Source organism: Mustela nigripes, chromosome 6, assembly GCF_022355385.1.
Source record: "Mustela nigripes isolate SB6536 chromosome 6, MUSNIG.SB6536, whole genome shotgun sequence".
Classification (NCBI taxonomy): Eukaryota; Metazoa; Chordata; class Mammalia; order Carnivora; family Mustelidae; genus Mustela; species Mustela nigripes.
The window spans coordinates 143,091,024-143,107,195 of record NC_081562.1 but is presented as its reverse complement, the minus strand read 5'-3'; positions in this window follow the sequence as shown (position 1 = coordinate 143,107,195).

Below are 16,172 nucleotides of genomic sequence, written 5' to 3'. Positions count from 1 at the left end.
CATTCTCCAGAATAGATTACATCCTCGGTCCTAAATCAGGACTCAACCGGTATCAAAAGATTGGGATCATTCCCTGCATATTTTCAGACCACAATGCTCTAAAGCTAGAACTCAACCACAAAAGGAAGTTTGGAAAGAACCCAAATACATGGAGACTAAACAGTATCCTTCTAAAGAATGAATGGGTCAACCGGGAAATTAAAGAAGAATTGAAAAAAAAAATAATTTTCTATCACATTTTGTTGTTAAGAATTTTCTATCACTTTTGATTGGTATTTACCATAGAAATCAGATTTCCTTTTTTTTTTCTTTTAGAGTTAATTTTAGTTAAATATTTCATCATATTATAGGGAAATATCCCAGGATTAAAGTTAGATGTATTCCTTTTAAAAAGGGGTCCTTACTATTTTGATGAAATACCCATAATGATTTAAATATCATTTAAATGATGAAATACCCATAATGATTTAAAAATAATTCATACATTCTAGAAGGTATATTTGAAACTCAAGAAGAAGGGGAGGAGGAGGAGGAAGTGGAAGAAATAAAGAAAATAAAAAAGTTATTTTAAAAATCAAAATACATGTGACTGTCACATGACTCCAAGTCAATTACATTTTCTACTACTTTCATACTTGGATAGAGCAGTCTTCTAGATATTTAAAGAATTTGAAGTTGAATGTATCTTAGTTTGCCTCTAAATAACATCAGAACAACCTACTTAGAAGTCAACAGTTTCAGCAAATTCTTTGGCAATGTACAAACTATGAACCTTTTTTCAACTATAATTAGTTCAACTATTTTGCATCCAAAAAGACAGCAGCATTTATGAATTTTTTTTATTGGAAATAGTAAAGCTTCCTTTAAAATAGTAAGTCAATTATAATAATTTAAAATTATTTTGTCAATTATTTAGGTGGACAATAGCATTTTAATGATAAAAACTAGGCTAGGTATTTTTCTATAAAGGTGGTTTCAAGGGGCAACTGAGTAGCTCAGTAGGTTAAGCATCTGCCTTCAGCTCAGGTCATGATCCTGGAGTCCTGGGATTGAGCCCAGCATTGGGCTCTCTGCTCAGCAAGTAGTTTGCTTCTCTTTCTCCCTTTGCCCCTCCCCCATGCACCTTTTCTCGCTCTTAAATAAATAAATAAATAAATAAAATCTTTAGAAAGAAATAGATGATTTCAAAATTTAGTAGCACATAGTAACATTTCAGATAGCATAATTGAAAAAAAAAACAGTTTAAATTCGGAGAGAAAAGATTTCAGATTCAATTTTGGATTTTTTTACTATTTAAATCTATAAAAATACTCTAAAATGATAATGGGTTTAAACTTTACTTTTTTTTTTTTAAAGATTTTATCTATTTATTTGACAGAGAGAAATCACAAGTAGACGGAGAGGCAGACAGAGAGAGAGTGGGAAGCAGGCTCCCTCCTGAGCAGAGAGCCCAATGCGGGACTCGATCCCAGGACCCTGAGATCATGACCTGAGCCGAAGGCAGTGGCTTAACCCACTGAGCAACCCAGGCACCCTAAACTTTACTTTTTTAAAAGAAACTTTTCAATCTGTCTAGATATATGTTACATCACAAGGGCTTGCTAGTCATTCATTTGTCATCTGAAATGTAAACTTTCCACCTCCCACTTCCATAGGACAAAACTCTCTCATAAACGCAGGAGATCCCCACAGATGCAAATGCAACATACTTAGTTTTTGTTGCAGATCAGAAATCATACAAATTTTATTTGGATTTTAGGAAGAAATTCTGATAGGAGGACACAATTTTCCAAAGAACATACAGATGACTAAAAGGTATGAAGAGGTACTCAACATCACTAAGCATCAGGGAAATACAATAATTAATTGTATTAAATAATACAATGAGATAACACTCATTAAATTAAATAACAATGAGATAACACTTCTCACCTGTTAGAATGGCTGTTATCAATAGGACAAGGAATAACAAGGATTGGCAAGGATGTGTAGAAAATGGAAGCCTTGGACAGTGTTGGTGGAAATGTAAATCAGCATAACCATGATAGAAAACAGTATATTGGTTCTTCAAAGATTAAAAAGAGAACTATCATGTGATCCAACAATTCCACCTCCAGGTATTTATCTGAAAAAATAAAAACACTAACTCAAAAAGATATATGTGTTCCCATGTTCATTACAAAATTATATGTAATAGCCAAGACATGGAAGTTATCTGTGCCCATATAAGGATGAATGGGTAAATAAGATGTGGTATAGAAAAAAGGGTAAGACTTCCAGGAAAGATGGTGGAGTAGAAGGACCTTAGGCTCACCTTGTCCCATAGATACAACTGGATAATACTGACATCAGTGTAACTAACCCAGATCACTAGCAAAATAAACTCCATAACTAAATGTAGAGAAGAGGCAACACTGAAGAGGGTAAGAAGATGTGGTTGGGAACTAAATGGTCTGTGGAAGGGAGAGACACTGCAGGCTTGGAGAGGAAAGAGAGAAACAGACCCCACAAAAGGGAGGATGCATGGGGAAGGCATATCCCCATAACATTTGGCTTTGGAAACCATAAAGGCTGGATGAGTTCCTACAACCAGTGGGACTTAACACCTAGAATTTCTTAAAAGATTTATTTATTTTATTTTAGAGAGTGAGAGAACAAGCACAACTGGGAAAGGCAGAGGCAGAGAGGGGGAGAATCTCAAGTGGACTTCACATTGAGTGTGGAACCCAACTGGGAGCTTGATCTCACAACCCTGAAATCACAACTGGAGCCAAAACCAAGAGTCAGATGCTTAACTAACTGTCCCACCCAAGCACTCCTAAAACTTGGAATTGAAAAATAATGAGCAGGCTTAGTTCTAAGAGAGCCTGGAGGGTGAGAGAAAACAATCCATGTTCTAAAGATACAGCACAGCAAACAGCCCCCAAGATATAGCACACAAATAGCAGTTTGAAAGGTGTTTGGAGGCATATAGGAGGGAGAGTTATTTACTAATCTCAGAGCCTGTCCCAGAGGGACAAAAATTTCTGCAAAACTCCTCCAGGAATAGAGGAACCGGCAAGCACCATTTCCCTCTTTTGCCCCCCAGTATAAACACATGGTCACCTACTAGACTTGCTACCTAACTTGCTAGCACAGCTGCCCTTCCCCTCCACATTGTTTCTACCAATTGACCCCTCCAGATAGCCTACCTCTATCTGGGTGCTGCAAGATCTCTCCCACATGGGAACAACAACATGTAAAGTTTTCTTAGAACCTTTGTCCTACTACCTACCCACCCCATGATTCCCCAGCTGTTTCTGGGGAATCATATAGGATGCTTCAGTCCCAGAGCTTCAGGGCCCCTCCCATAGACAACCACAGGCACACAAAGCATGTTAGCACCATCCCCCTACTGCATCTTGCCCCCCACTCCACCCCACTGTTCCTCCACTGATCCACCCTGCCCAATACTCTCTTGGCCAGTGCCCAACCAAAGCAGTATTGGCAGTGCACAAGCAGTGCATTCAGGGGTTAACACCACTCCAAGTAACTCTTGCTCCAGCAAGAGGGAAAAAAAAATTACACACTCCAGTCAGAGTGAGACCTCAGCAGTGAGCTGGAGGGAGAGAAGTTTCTGACTACATGCCGACCTACCAACAGAAGTGTCTCAGGGGACAGCACAGGGGAAGTGCCCAATAGTTTGGTACTACCACATCTCTGGAAAATGTCTAGCCTGACTCAATTAAAGCCCAGAGTGTCCCCAGACTAGCCCACTAACACCAAAGGAACCAAACATTTCCCACAATAAGTAAAGCCAGCCATTGCAGATAACTGGATTAAAGAAAAAGGCAGGTCAGCTACAATAGCAGGGCCACACTAGCTGGGCTCAGCCACAATAGCAGGGCACATGTGTGACACATAGTAGACACCTTTGAAGTTCTAAGTTCTGGTGAATAGGGGATACTGCATGACAAGACATTATCAGACCTTTTCCTATTACTTTCAAGTGCAGGAGACATCACTGTCTTTCCTACCATACAGAAACAGACACAGAAAGTAAGACAAAATGAGAAGATAGAAGAATATGCCCCAAATGAAAGAATAAGACAAAAATCAAAGCAAGAAACTTAATCAAAACATAGGTAATATGCCTAATAGAGAATTCAAATAACAATCATAAATATACTCACCAGGCAAGAGACAAGAGTAGAAGGCATCAGAAAGCCCTTAACCTAAGAGGTATATAAAAAACAAACAAAAAACAAACAAACAAACAAACAAAAAAGCAAAAACAAAAAAAAAACCCAACCCAAAACACACACACACACACACACATACATACAAAAACAAAACAAAACAAAAAAACAACCAATTAGAGATAAAGAACACAATATAGACATTAAAATACACTAGATGGAATAAATAGTGATTAGATGAACCAGAAGAATTAATCAGAAACCTGAAGGACAGAGTAATAGAAAGTAATCAAGATGAGCAGTTGGGAGAAAATAAAGTTATGCAAAAATGAGATTAGATTTAAGGAACTGAGTGTCACCATCAAGTCTAATAACATTTGCATTACAGGGATCCCAGAAGAAGAAGAGAAAGAAAAGGAAGCATATTATTTGAATAATGACTGAAAACTTCCCTCCTCTGGGAAAGGAAGGAGAAATTCAGAACTGGGAGCCATAGGTTTTCCAACACAATCAACCCAATGAGGTCCACAGCAACAAACACAGTAATTAAAATGGCAAAAAAAAAAAAAAAATAGTGATAAAGAGAGAATTTGAAAAGAAGTAAGAGAAAACACATACATATAAGTGAAACCTGTAAGTCTGCAAGAGGATTTTTCAGGAAAAGCTTTGTGAGTTAGAAGAAAGTGGCCCTGGGAGATATTTAACTTATATGTTCAGAACATTCTATCCTAAAAAAGCAGAACATACATTCTTTCACTTCACATGGAATATTCTCCAAAAGATCCCACATGTTAGGCCATAAAACAAATGTCAAAAAAATTAAAAAAGATTGAAGTCCCTCATTTCATAATTTTCTTTTTTTAGATTTATTTGTTTATTTTAGAAAGAGAGAAAGAGAGGGTGTGTGTGTTTGCTAGGTGGGGGCATAGAGAGAGAGAGAGTCTCCCTGCTGAGTGTGGAGCCTGATGTGGGGGTCAATCTCATGACCCTGATATCGTGACCTCAGGCAAAACCAAAAGTCAGAAGTTAAACCAATGGAGGCACCCAGGTACCCCTCAATTCATCTTTTGTGAGCACAGTGCTATGAAACTAGAAATGGACCTCACAAAAAAGTTTGTGAAGAGCACAGATAAATGGAGGCTAACTAACATGCTACTAAACAGTTAATGGGTCAATGAAGAAATAAAAAAGGAAATTAAAAAAAATACATGAAAATTTAAAAAAAATGAAAGCACAGTGGTCCAAAATATTTAGGATGCAGCAAATGCAGGCCTACCTCAAGAAGCAAGAAAAATCTCAAGTACACAACTTAACCTTACAACTAAATGAACTAGAAAAGGAACAAACAAAACCCAAGGCCAGCAGAAGAAAATATAAAGATTAAACAGAAATAAGAAAATAGAAAAAAAAAATACCAAAGATCAATGAAACCATGAGATGCTTCTTTGAAGAGATCAACAAAATGAATAAACTTTTAGGCAGACTCATCAAAATAAAAAAAGAAAAGAAAGGTATGACTCAAAAAAAAATCAGAAATGAGAGGAGAAATAACAACACCACAGAAATACAAAGAATTATATGAAAATAATATGAAAAATGATAAGCTGATAAATTGGACAATTTAGAAGAAATGGAAAAGTTCCTAGAAATCTATAACTTCCCAAAATTGAATCAGGAAGAAATAGAAAATTTGAATAGATCGATTACCAGCAATGAAATTGAATCATAAATCAAAATACTCCAGAAGCAGATGACTTCACAGGTGAATTCTACCACACATTTAAAGAAGATTTAACACCAATTCTTTTCAAACTATTTCAAAAAATAGAAGAGGTATTCTTAAACTATTTCCAAAAAGACAGAAGAGGAAGGAAAACTGCCAAATGCATTCTACAAGGCATTCTACACATTAACCTGATACCATAGTTTGATAAAGACACTACATAAAAAGAGAATTACAGGCTAATATTTCTGATAAACATAGATGCAAAACCTTTCAACAAAATACCAGCAAATGGAATCCAATAATACATTAAAAAAATCATTAACTGTGGACAAATGGGATTTATTCCCAGGGTCCAAGTCTGGTTCAATATTCATAAATCAGTCTATATGATATATCACATCAATAAGAGAAAGATTAAAAACATACAATCATTTCAATAAATGCAGAAAAGCTTTAGGCAAAATACAGTATCAATTCATGATAAAAAAAAAAAAACTCAATAATATAGGTTTGGTGGGAACATACCTCAACATAAAAAAGAACATATATAGAGAGGAAGGGGGCAAGATGGCAGAGAAGTTGGACACCCTGTCCTAATAGGTCCCATAAAGTGAGCTAATTACCTACCAGAACACTCTGAACACCCATGAAAGCAGCCTGAGTGATAGGATTATACACTGTTGGATATCTATGGGGGCAGAGACTCCAGTGGAGAGGTAAAACAAACTGGGAATTGGACTGATAATCAAAGGATAAACAGAAGGGGGAGGGATCCAGCAGAAGCAACACATTGGAAAGTAATACCCCAATATGAGAGTGCTCTGTGATTGGGGACCAGCATTAACTTGGAGTCTGGTTAAAAGCACTCAAAAAGAGCAAAATATATTAAGGGGCATCTGGTGGAATTGGGCTGTCACAGGCAAGACCATAAGTCCACAGACCCAGGATAGCCACCACCAGCGACCACCCATGGCAGACAGAGTGCAGCAAAGCCTCCGGGCCTGGTCCCTGAGCCCCCAATTTCTGCTGCTTGCACCAGTGCTGGGCTAGGCACACTTCCTACTGGCACATGTGAGAAAGCCTGGTGTGGACATCAGCTGGCACTCTCTAGAACTACAGCATTTTGCACTCTGCACATGCACGGCACTACCGGGGCCTGAACCGTGCTCCCCACCCTTTCCTGAGAGTGCCCCATGCAAGCGCTAGCCGCTAGCTGGTGGTCTGTAGGACGCAGCGGAGAGTCTGAACACTCCCAGCCCAGGCTTGTAAATCTCAGCACCCTATCTTTGGTTGGGGTCTCTTGGGCAGTCTAGACCCCAGACACCAGTCCTGGCAAAGGCAGCCATTGGAAGAAGGCTCCCTGAACAAATATCATTCACAGTTTCAGTGACATGAGGGTGTAGAGACAAGTGAGCGCTTTGGGCCACCCCTATGACAGTGGCAAGGGATGTTCACTGCCTGGGAGGTTGCATGGCTCAGTAGACTTTACAGAGGGAGAGTTTGTGTGTTCTGGACCACCCAGAGGGGAGCAGACTGAGGCTTCTCTCTGAGATAGGGGTCTGGGTACAGTTTGCTTTCCTCTAATCCTCCAAAAAGCTGCCAAAGAACAAAACCTCTAGAGAACAAGAGTCTGAAAAAACAGTTTCCACAGAGCCCAGCCCTTTAGAGGGAGCAGGAGGACTCAACCCAAGCAAGACTGAGTGGAAAAAAAAAAAAAAATGGGGCAGGCCCCTCCCACAGAAAGCCAGCCAAAAGAACAAGAGGACAACCACCACAGGGTCCCCATAAAACAGTAAAACCCCAATATCAAGGAAGAACAATATATTAAGCTCCCGGTATTCCCCTAAAACCTGTGTATTTCATAGATAAAACTTTTATTTTTAATTCATTCTCACTATTCTTGTTCTTTTTAATTTTTTAACCTATTTACCATTACAAGAGATTCAAACAATAAATTCCAAAATAACCTTTTACTTGAACTTTTTTCATACATATACCTGTGTTTTGCTTTTGCTTTTTTATTTTTCTAATATACATATAGATATAAGCTGCAAGGTAATCCTCTTTCCCTAATTAATACTACATCTATATATAAACCAGTTTTTATCTCCCTTTATCTCTGGAAAGTTTAACAAAGATATCAAAATACACCCAGGAAGAATCAAAATAACCTTCCTCACCCAATTAGAGGATTTATAACCACCCTCCCATCTTTTTCCTCTGTCAGTGTTTCTGTGTATTTGCTTTTGTTCTGATACTATATAAATCTTATACTTGGGGTTCATTTTGGTTGGGTTCTTTCTTTTTCTTGTCATTTACTGTTGTCGGTCTTTTTGTTTGTCTATTTTTGTTTGTATACCTTAGAAATCTTACCTTTGGGGCCCATGCTGACCAAGTCTTCCCCCCTCCTTTTTTTTCTTTCTGTCTCTCTCTTTCTCTTTTTCATTTTTCTTTCATTTTGGTGGTGACTTCCGATTGCTCAGAAGCATTCCAGGGTGGAACTCTGCCTGGATCACAGTTTTATATTCAGCTACACAGCCCCTAAACCACCATTCACCAAAATGAGGAGGAGGAGGAATGCCCAACAAAAGAAAAATCCAGAGAATGTACCCTCTCCATCAGAACTACTAGATATGGAAATAAACACTATGTCAGAAAGGGAATTCAGGGTAACAATTATCAAGGCAATGGCTAGGTTGGAAAAAAAATTAATGATAACATGGAATCGATTAGGGCAGAAGTGAAAGCCACTCTGAAAGAAGTTTAAAATGCTATCAAAGAGATCCAATCTAATCTAAATTCTCTAATAGCTAGGGTAACTAAGGCAGGAGATAGAATTAGTGATCTAGAGAACACACTGATAGAGACAAAGGATCAGGAGGAAGCCTGGAACAAACAGCTCAGAAGACATGAAAACAAAATTAGGAAAATAAATGACACCATGAAACAATCCAGCATCAGAATTATTTGGATCCCTTAGGGGGAGGAGAAATAAAGAAGACTAGAAGATATAGTTGAACAAATTCTCCATAAAAATTTTCTCAATCTGGGGAATCGAATCAATGTTCCTGTCATAGATGCAGAAAGGTTTTCACCCAAGGTCATAGAATCTAAAAAGACCTCAAGACACCTGATTGTAAAACTGATGAATCATAATTTTAGACAGGAGCTCTTGAGAGCAACTAGGGAAAAAAAATTCCTTATGTAGAGAGACAGGTCCATCAGAAAAATGTCAGACCTGTCCACAGAAACCTGGCAAGCCAGAGAGGGCTGGCAAGACATATGCAGGGCCCTAAATGAGAAGAGCATGCAGCCAAGAATACTTTATCCAACAAGGATGACATTCAAAATGGATGGAGAGGTAAAGAGCTTCCAAGACTGGCAAGATTTAAAAGAGTATGCAACAACTAAACCAGCAATATAAGAAATATAAAGTGGGGTTCTATAAAAGAAGAAATAACCCAAGAGTGTCATAAAACGGAAATTGGCAAAGGCAATCTATAGAAACAAGGACAACATACAACATATTGTTCATAGGCAACATGATGTCAATAAAAACGTAACTTTCAATAATCACTCTCAACGTGAATGACCTTAAACACTCACATAAAATGGCACAGGGTTGCAGATTGGATAAAATGGCAGGACCCATCCATATGTTGTCTACAAGAGACCCATTTTAAACCTAAGGATGCATCCAGACTGAAAGTGAAGGGATGGAGAAGCATTGTTCATGTCAACGAGCCCCAAAAGAAAGCTAGGGTAGTGATTCTCATATCAGATAAATAAAATTTTAAACTAAAGACTGTAGTCAGAAATACAGAAGGACACTACATCATTCTTAAAGGGTCTACCCCCCAAGAAGAACTAACAATTGTAAATATTTATGCCCCCAATATGGAAGCAACTAACTATATAAGACTACAAAAGTTAATCAAAATAGTCATATTGATATGAATACATTAATAGTAGGAGATCTTAACTACCACTTTAAGTAATACATCATCCAAGTAGAAAATCAATAAAGAAACAAGAGCTTTGAATGACAAATTGGACCAAATGAACCTCATAGATATATACAGAACATTCTACCGTAAAACAACAGAATACACAATCCTCACCAGTGCACATGGAGCTTTCTCCAGAATAGACCACATACAGGGTCACAAATCAGGACTCAACCGATAACAAAAGATTGAGATTATATTCTCTGCATATTCTCAGAACACAATGCTTTGAAACTGGAACTCAACCACAGGAAAATGTGTGGTATATGTGCTGCCGAAGCGAGCCAAACACTTGGAAGCTAAAGACCACACTGCTTAAGAATTTTTGGATCAATCAGGAAACTAAAAAACTTAAACAGTTTATGGAAACCAATGAGAATGAAGACATATCAGTCCAAAACCTATGGGATACATCAAAGGCAGTCCTAAGGGGGAAATACATAGCCATTCAAGCCTCCCTCAAAAAAATTGAAAAAATTAGAATACACAAGCTCTCCTTATATGTTAAAGAACTGGAGAATCAACAACAAATTAAGCCAACACTACACACAAGAAGGGAAATAATCAAGATCAGAGCAGAAATCAATGAGATAAATACTAGAGATACACTAGAACACATCAACAAATCTAGAAGCTGTTTTTTTGAAAGAATCAATAAGATCAATAAACCATTGGCCAAAATAATCCAAAAGAAAAGAGAGAGGATCCAAATTAATAAAATCATGAATGAAAAGGGAGAGATCACAACTAAGACAAGGAAATAGAAACAATCATCAGAAATTATTATCAACAGTTATATGCCAAAAAGTTAAGCAACCTAGATGAAATGGATGCATTCCTGGAAACCTATAATCTTCCAAAACTGAATCAGGAAGAAATTGACAACCTGAATAGACCAATATCTAGTAATGAGATTGAAGCAGGAATCAAAAATTCCCAAAAAACAAGAGCCCAGGACCTGACTGATTCCCTGGAGAATTCAAGCAAACATTCAAAGAAGAAATAATACCTATTCTCCTGAAGCTCTTTCAAAAAAATAGAAACAGAGGGGAAACTTCCAGACTCTTCTATGAAGCCAGCATTACCCTGATCCCCAGACAAGACAAAGACACCACCCAAAAGGAGAATTTCAGACCAATATTCCTGAAAAATATGGATGCTAAAATTCTCAACCAGATCCTAGCTAATAGGATCAAATAGCACATTAAAAGGATTATCCACCATGCCTAGGTGGGATTTATCGTTGGGACGCAAGGGTGGTTCAACATTTGCAAATCAATCAATGTGATAGAACAAATCAATAAGAGAAGAGAGAAGAACCACATGGTCCTCTCAATTGATGCAGAAAAAGCATTTGACAAGATACAAGATCTATTCCTGATTAAAACGCTTCAAAGTATAGGGATAGAGGGAATATTATTCAACTTCATAAAATCTATCTATGAAAAACCCTCAGCGAAAATCATCCTCAATGGGGAAAAGATGATAGCCTTCCCTTTGAGGTCAAGAACATGACAAGGATGCCCACTCTCACCACTCTTGATCAACATAGTACTAAAAGTCCTAGAAACAGCAATCAGACAACAAAAAGAAATAAAAAGTATTCAAATTGGCAAGGAAGAAGTCAAACTCTTTTCAGAGATGACATGATACTTCATATGGAAAATCCTAAAAACTCCACCCCCAAACTACTAGAACTCATACAGCAATTCAGTAATGTGACAGGATACAAAATCAAAGCACAGAAATCAGTTGCTTTCTTATGCACTAACAATGAAAATATAGAAATGGAAATTATAGAATTGATTCCATTTACTATAGCACCAAGAACCATAAGATACCTGGGAATAAGAACCGTAAGATAATAAGATAATAATAAGAACCATAAGATACCTAACCAAAGAAGTAATGGATCTGTACTCAAGAAACTACAAAATATTCATGAAGGAAATTGAAGAAGACACAAGAAGATGGAAGACCATTCCATGCTCATGGATCAGAAGAATAAACATTGTTAAAATGTCTATACTGCCTAGAGAAATCTATACTTTCAATGCCATTGCGATCAAAATTCCACCGGCATTTTTCAAAGAGCTAGAACTAACAATCCTAAAATTTGTATGGAACCAGAAGAGAGTCTGAGTTGCTAAGGAAATGTTGAAAAAGAAATACAAAACCGGGGGCATCACGTTGTCTGATTTTAAGCTTTACTGCAAATCTGTGATCACCAAGACAGCATGGTACTCACACAACAGACACATAGACCATTGGAACAGAGTAGAGAGCCCAGATATGGACCCTTAACTCTATGGTCAAATAATCTTTGACAAAGCAGGAAAAAATATACAGTGGTAAAAAGACAGTCTCCTCAGTAATTGGTGCTGGGAAAATTGGACAGCTGTGTGTAGAAGAATGAAATTTGACCATTCTCTTACACCATACACAAAGATAAACTCAAATGGGTAAAAGACCTAAATGTGATGCAGGAATCTATCAGAATCCTAGAGGAGAACATAAGCAATAACCTCTTTGCCATCAGCCACAGCAACTTCTTTCAAGATATGTTTCCAAGGGCAATAGAAACAAAAGCGAAATGAAGTTTTGGGATTTCATCAAGATCAAAAGCTTCTGCACAGCAAAGGAAACAGTCAACAAAACATAGAGGCAACTCACAGAATGGGAGAAGATATTCGCAAATGACACTACAGACAAAGGCTGATATCCAAGAGCTATAAAGAACTCAAACTTAACACACATAGAATAGATAATCACATTTAAAATGAGCAGAAGACCCCTCTCTCTCTGCCTGCCTCTGCCTACTTGTGATCTCTGTCAAATAAATAAATAAAATCTTTAAAAATAAATTAATTAATTTTTTTAAATGGGCAGAAGACATGAACAGACACTTCTCCAAAGAAGACATACAAATGGCTAACAGACACATGAAAAAATATTCATCATTATTAGCAATCTGGGAGATTCAAATCAAAACCACATTGAGACATGATCTTACACCAGTTAGAATGACCAAAATTAACAAGATAGTAAAGAACATGTGTTGGAGAGGATGTGGAAAAAGGGGAAGCCTCTTTCACTGCTGGGGGAATACAAGTTGGTGCAGCCACTTTGGAAAACAGTGTGGAAATTCCTTCAGAAATTAAAAATAGAGCTACCTTATGATCCTGAAATTGCACTGCTGGGTATTTGCCCCCAGAATACTGATGCAGTGAAAAGAAGGGCCATATGTACCCCAATGTTTATAGCAGCAATGTCCACAATTGAAAATTGTGGAAAGAGCCAAGATGCCCTTCAACAGATGAATGGATAAAGAAGATATGGTCCATATATACAAGGAATATTATACCTCCATCAGAAAGGATGAATACCCAACTTTTGTATCAACATGGAAGGGACTGGAAGAGATTATGTTGAGTGAAATAAGTGAAGCAGAGAGAGTCAAGTATCATATGGTTTCACTTACTTGTGGAGCATAATGAATAACATGAAGGACATTGGGAGATGGAGAGGAGAAGTGAGTTGGGGGCAATCAGAGGGGGAGACAAACCATGAGAGACTGTAGACTCAGAAACAAACTGAGGACTTTGGAGGGTAGTGTGGTCAGGGGTTGGATGAGTGTGGTGGTGGGTATTATGGAGGGCATGTGCTGCATGGAGCACTGGCTGTGGTGCATAAACAATGAATTCTGGAACACTGAAAGAAAATAAAATAAAATGAAATTTTAAAAAAAAACATATATATGAAACCCATAGCTAATATCATGCTCCATGGTGAAAAGTGAGAGCTTTCCCCATATGATCATGAAGTAGACAAAGATGTCCACTTTCACCACTGCTATTCAACATAATACTGGAAGTCCTAACCACAGAAATCAAACAAGCGAATGAAACAAAAGACATCCAAATTCTTAGGGAAGAAAAAAAACTTTCACTATTTGCAGATGACATGATACTATATGTAGAAAACCCTAAGCCTCCACAATAAAACTATTAAAACTAATAAATGAATTCAGTCAAGTTGTAGGATACAAAATCAATATACAGAAATCTGTTGTTTTTTCTGTGCACTAATAATGAAATTGCAGAAAGAGAAATTAAGAAAGCAATCCCATTTAGAAATGCACCAAAAATAATAAGATACCTAGGCATAAACCTAATCAAGGAGGTAGAAGACCTGTACTCTAGAAAGTATAAAACACTGATGGAAGAAACTGAAGATGACACAAAGAAATGGGAAGATATTCCATGCTTATGGATTGGAAAAACAAATATTATTTGAGTTTCCACAGCACCCAAAACAATCTACAGATTTAATGCAATCCCTATCAAAATGCCAATAGCAATTTTCACAGAACTAGAACAAGCAATCCTAAAATTTTAAGGGAACCTCAAAAAACCCTGAATAAGTAAAACAAGGTTAAAAATAAAAACAGAGTGGGAGTTGTCATAATTCCATATTTCAAATTATACTCAAATCTATAGCAATCAGAACAGTATGGTACTGCCACAAAATATACACATAGATCAATGGAACAGGATGGAAAGCCCAGAAACAAACCCACAATTATGTGGTCAACTAATCTTCAACAAAGAGGCAAGAATATACAGTGGGATAAAGATAGTCTCCTCAACAAATAGCATTGGGAAAACAGGACAGCTACATGCAAAATAATGAAAACTAGACCACTTTCTTCCACCGTACTCCAAAATAAATTCATAATGTATTAAAGTCCTAAATATGAGCATTGAAAGCATACAAATTCTAGAAGATTTCACAGGCAGTAATGTCTCTGATAACAGCCATTGCAACATTTTTCTAGATATATCTCCAGAGACAAGGGAAATAAAAGCAAAAATAAACTATTCACACTACATCAACATAAAAAAAAAAAAAAAAAACCCGGGGTGCCTGGGTGGTTCAGTTGGTTAAGCCTCTGCCTTCAGCTCAGGTCATGGTCTCAGGGTCCCGGGTTCAAGCCCTGAATCATGCTCTCTACTCAGCAGGGAGCCTGCTTTCTCCCCTCTCTCTGCCTGCCTCTCTGTCTACTTGTGATCTCCCTCTCTCTAAAAAAAAATCTTCTGTACAGTGAAGAAAACAATCAACAAAAATAAAAGACAACCTACTGAATGGGAGACATTTTATAAATGGCATATCCAATAAATTGTTAGTATCCAAAATATATGAAGTATACAATTCAACACCAAATAAAAAAATAACAATTTTTTATCCAATAAATTGTTAGTATCCAAAATACATAAAGTATACAATTCAACACCAAAAAAACAAATAATCCAACTAAAAAATAAGCAGAAGAAATGAACAAACATTTCTCCAAAGAAGATATAGATGGCCAAAAAACACCTGAAAAGGTGTTTAACATCACTCATTAGCAGGGAAATGCAAATCAAAACTATAATGAGATATCACCTCACACCTATCAGAATGGCTACAAGAAAGAAAGAAGAAAGAAAAAAAAATAAAGAATGGAAAGACAAAAGAAAAGAAATTAAGAAAGGAAGGAAGGAAAAGAAACTGACCATGTGTTGGCAAAGATGCTGGAAAAAAGGAAATGTTGTGTACAGTTGGTGGGACTGCAAACTGGTGCAACCACTTTGGAAAATAGTATGGAGGTTACTCAAAAGTATAAAATGGAACTTTCCTATAATTGTACTACAAAAAATACAAAAACACTAATTTAAAAGCATATATGCACCCTCATGTTTATTGCAGCATTACTTACAATAGCCAAACTATGGAAGCAGTCTATCTATCAATAGATGCATGGATAAGAAGAAGGGGTATATAGACTCACTGAAATATTATTTAGTCATAAGAAAGAATGAAATCTTGGCATTTGCAACAACATGAATAGAGCTAGAGAGTATAATGTTAAGCAAAATAAGTCAAAGAAAGACAAATACCAGATGATTTCACTCTTATGTGTAATTTAAGAAACAAAATGAAGGGAATTAAAAAGAGAGAGAAACCAAGAAACAGACTCTTTGCTATACAGAACTAACTGACTCTTACCAAAGGGGAGGTGGGGGTAATCAGTGAAATATTTGATGGGAATTAAAGAGTGCACTTACCATGATGACAACCAAGCAATGTATAGAATTGTTGAACCACTGTGTTGTACACTTGAAACAAATTTATCATTATATGTTTACATGTATAACTATAATGGAAATTAACTAAATACCTTAATAATTAAAAAATATAAAGTAGAAACAAACAACAAAA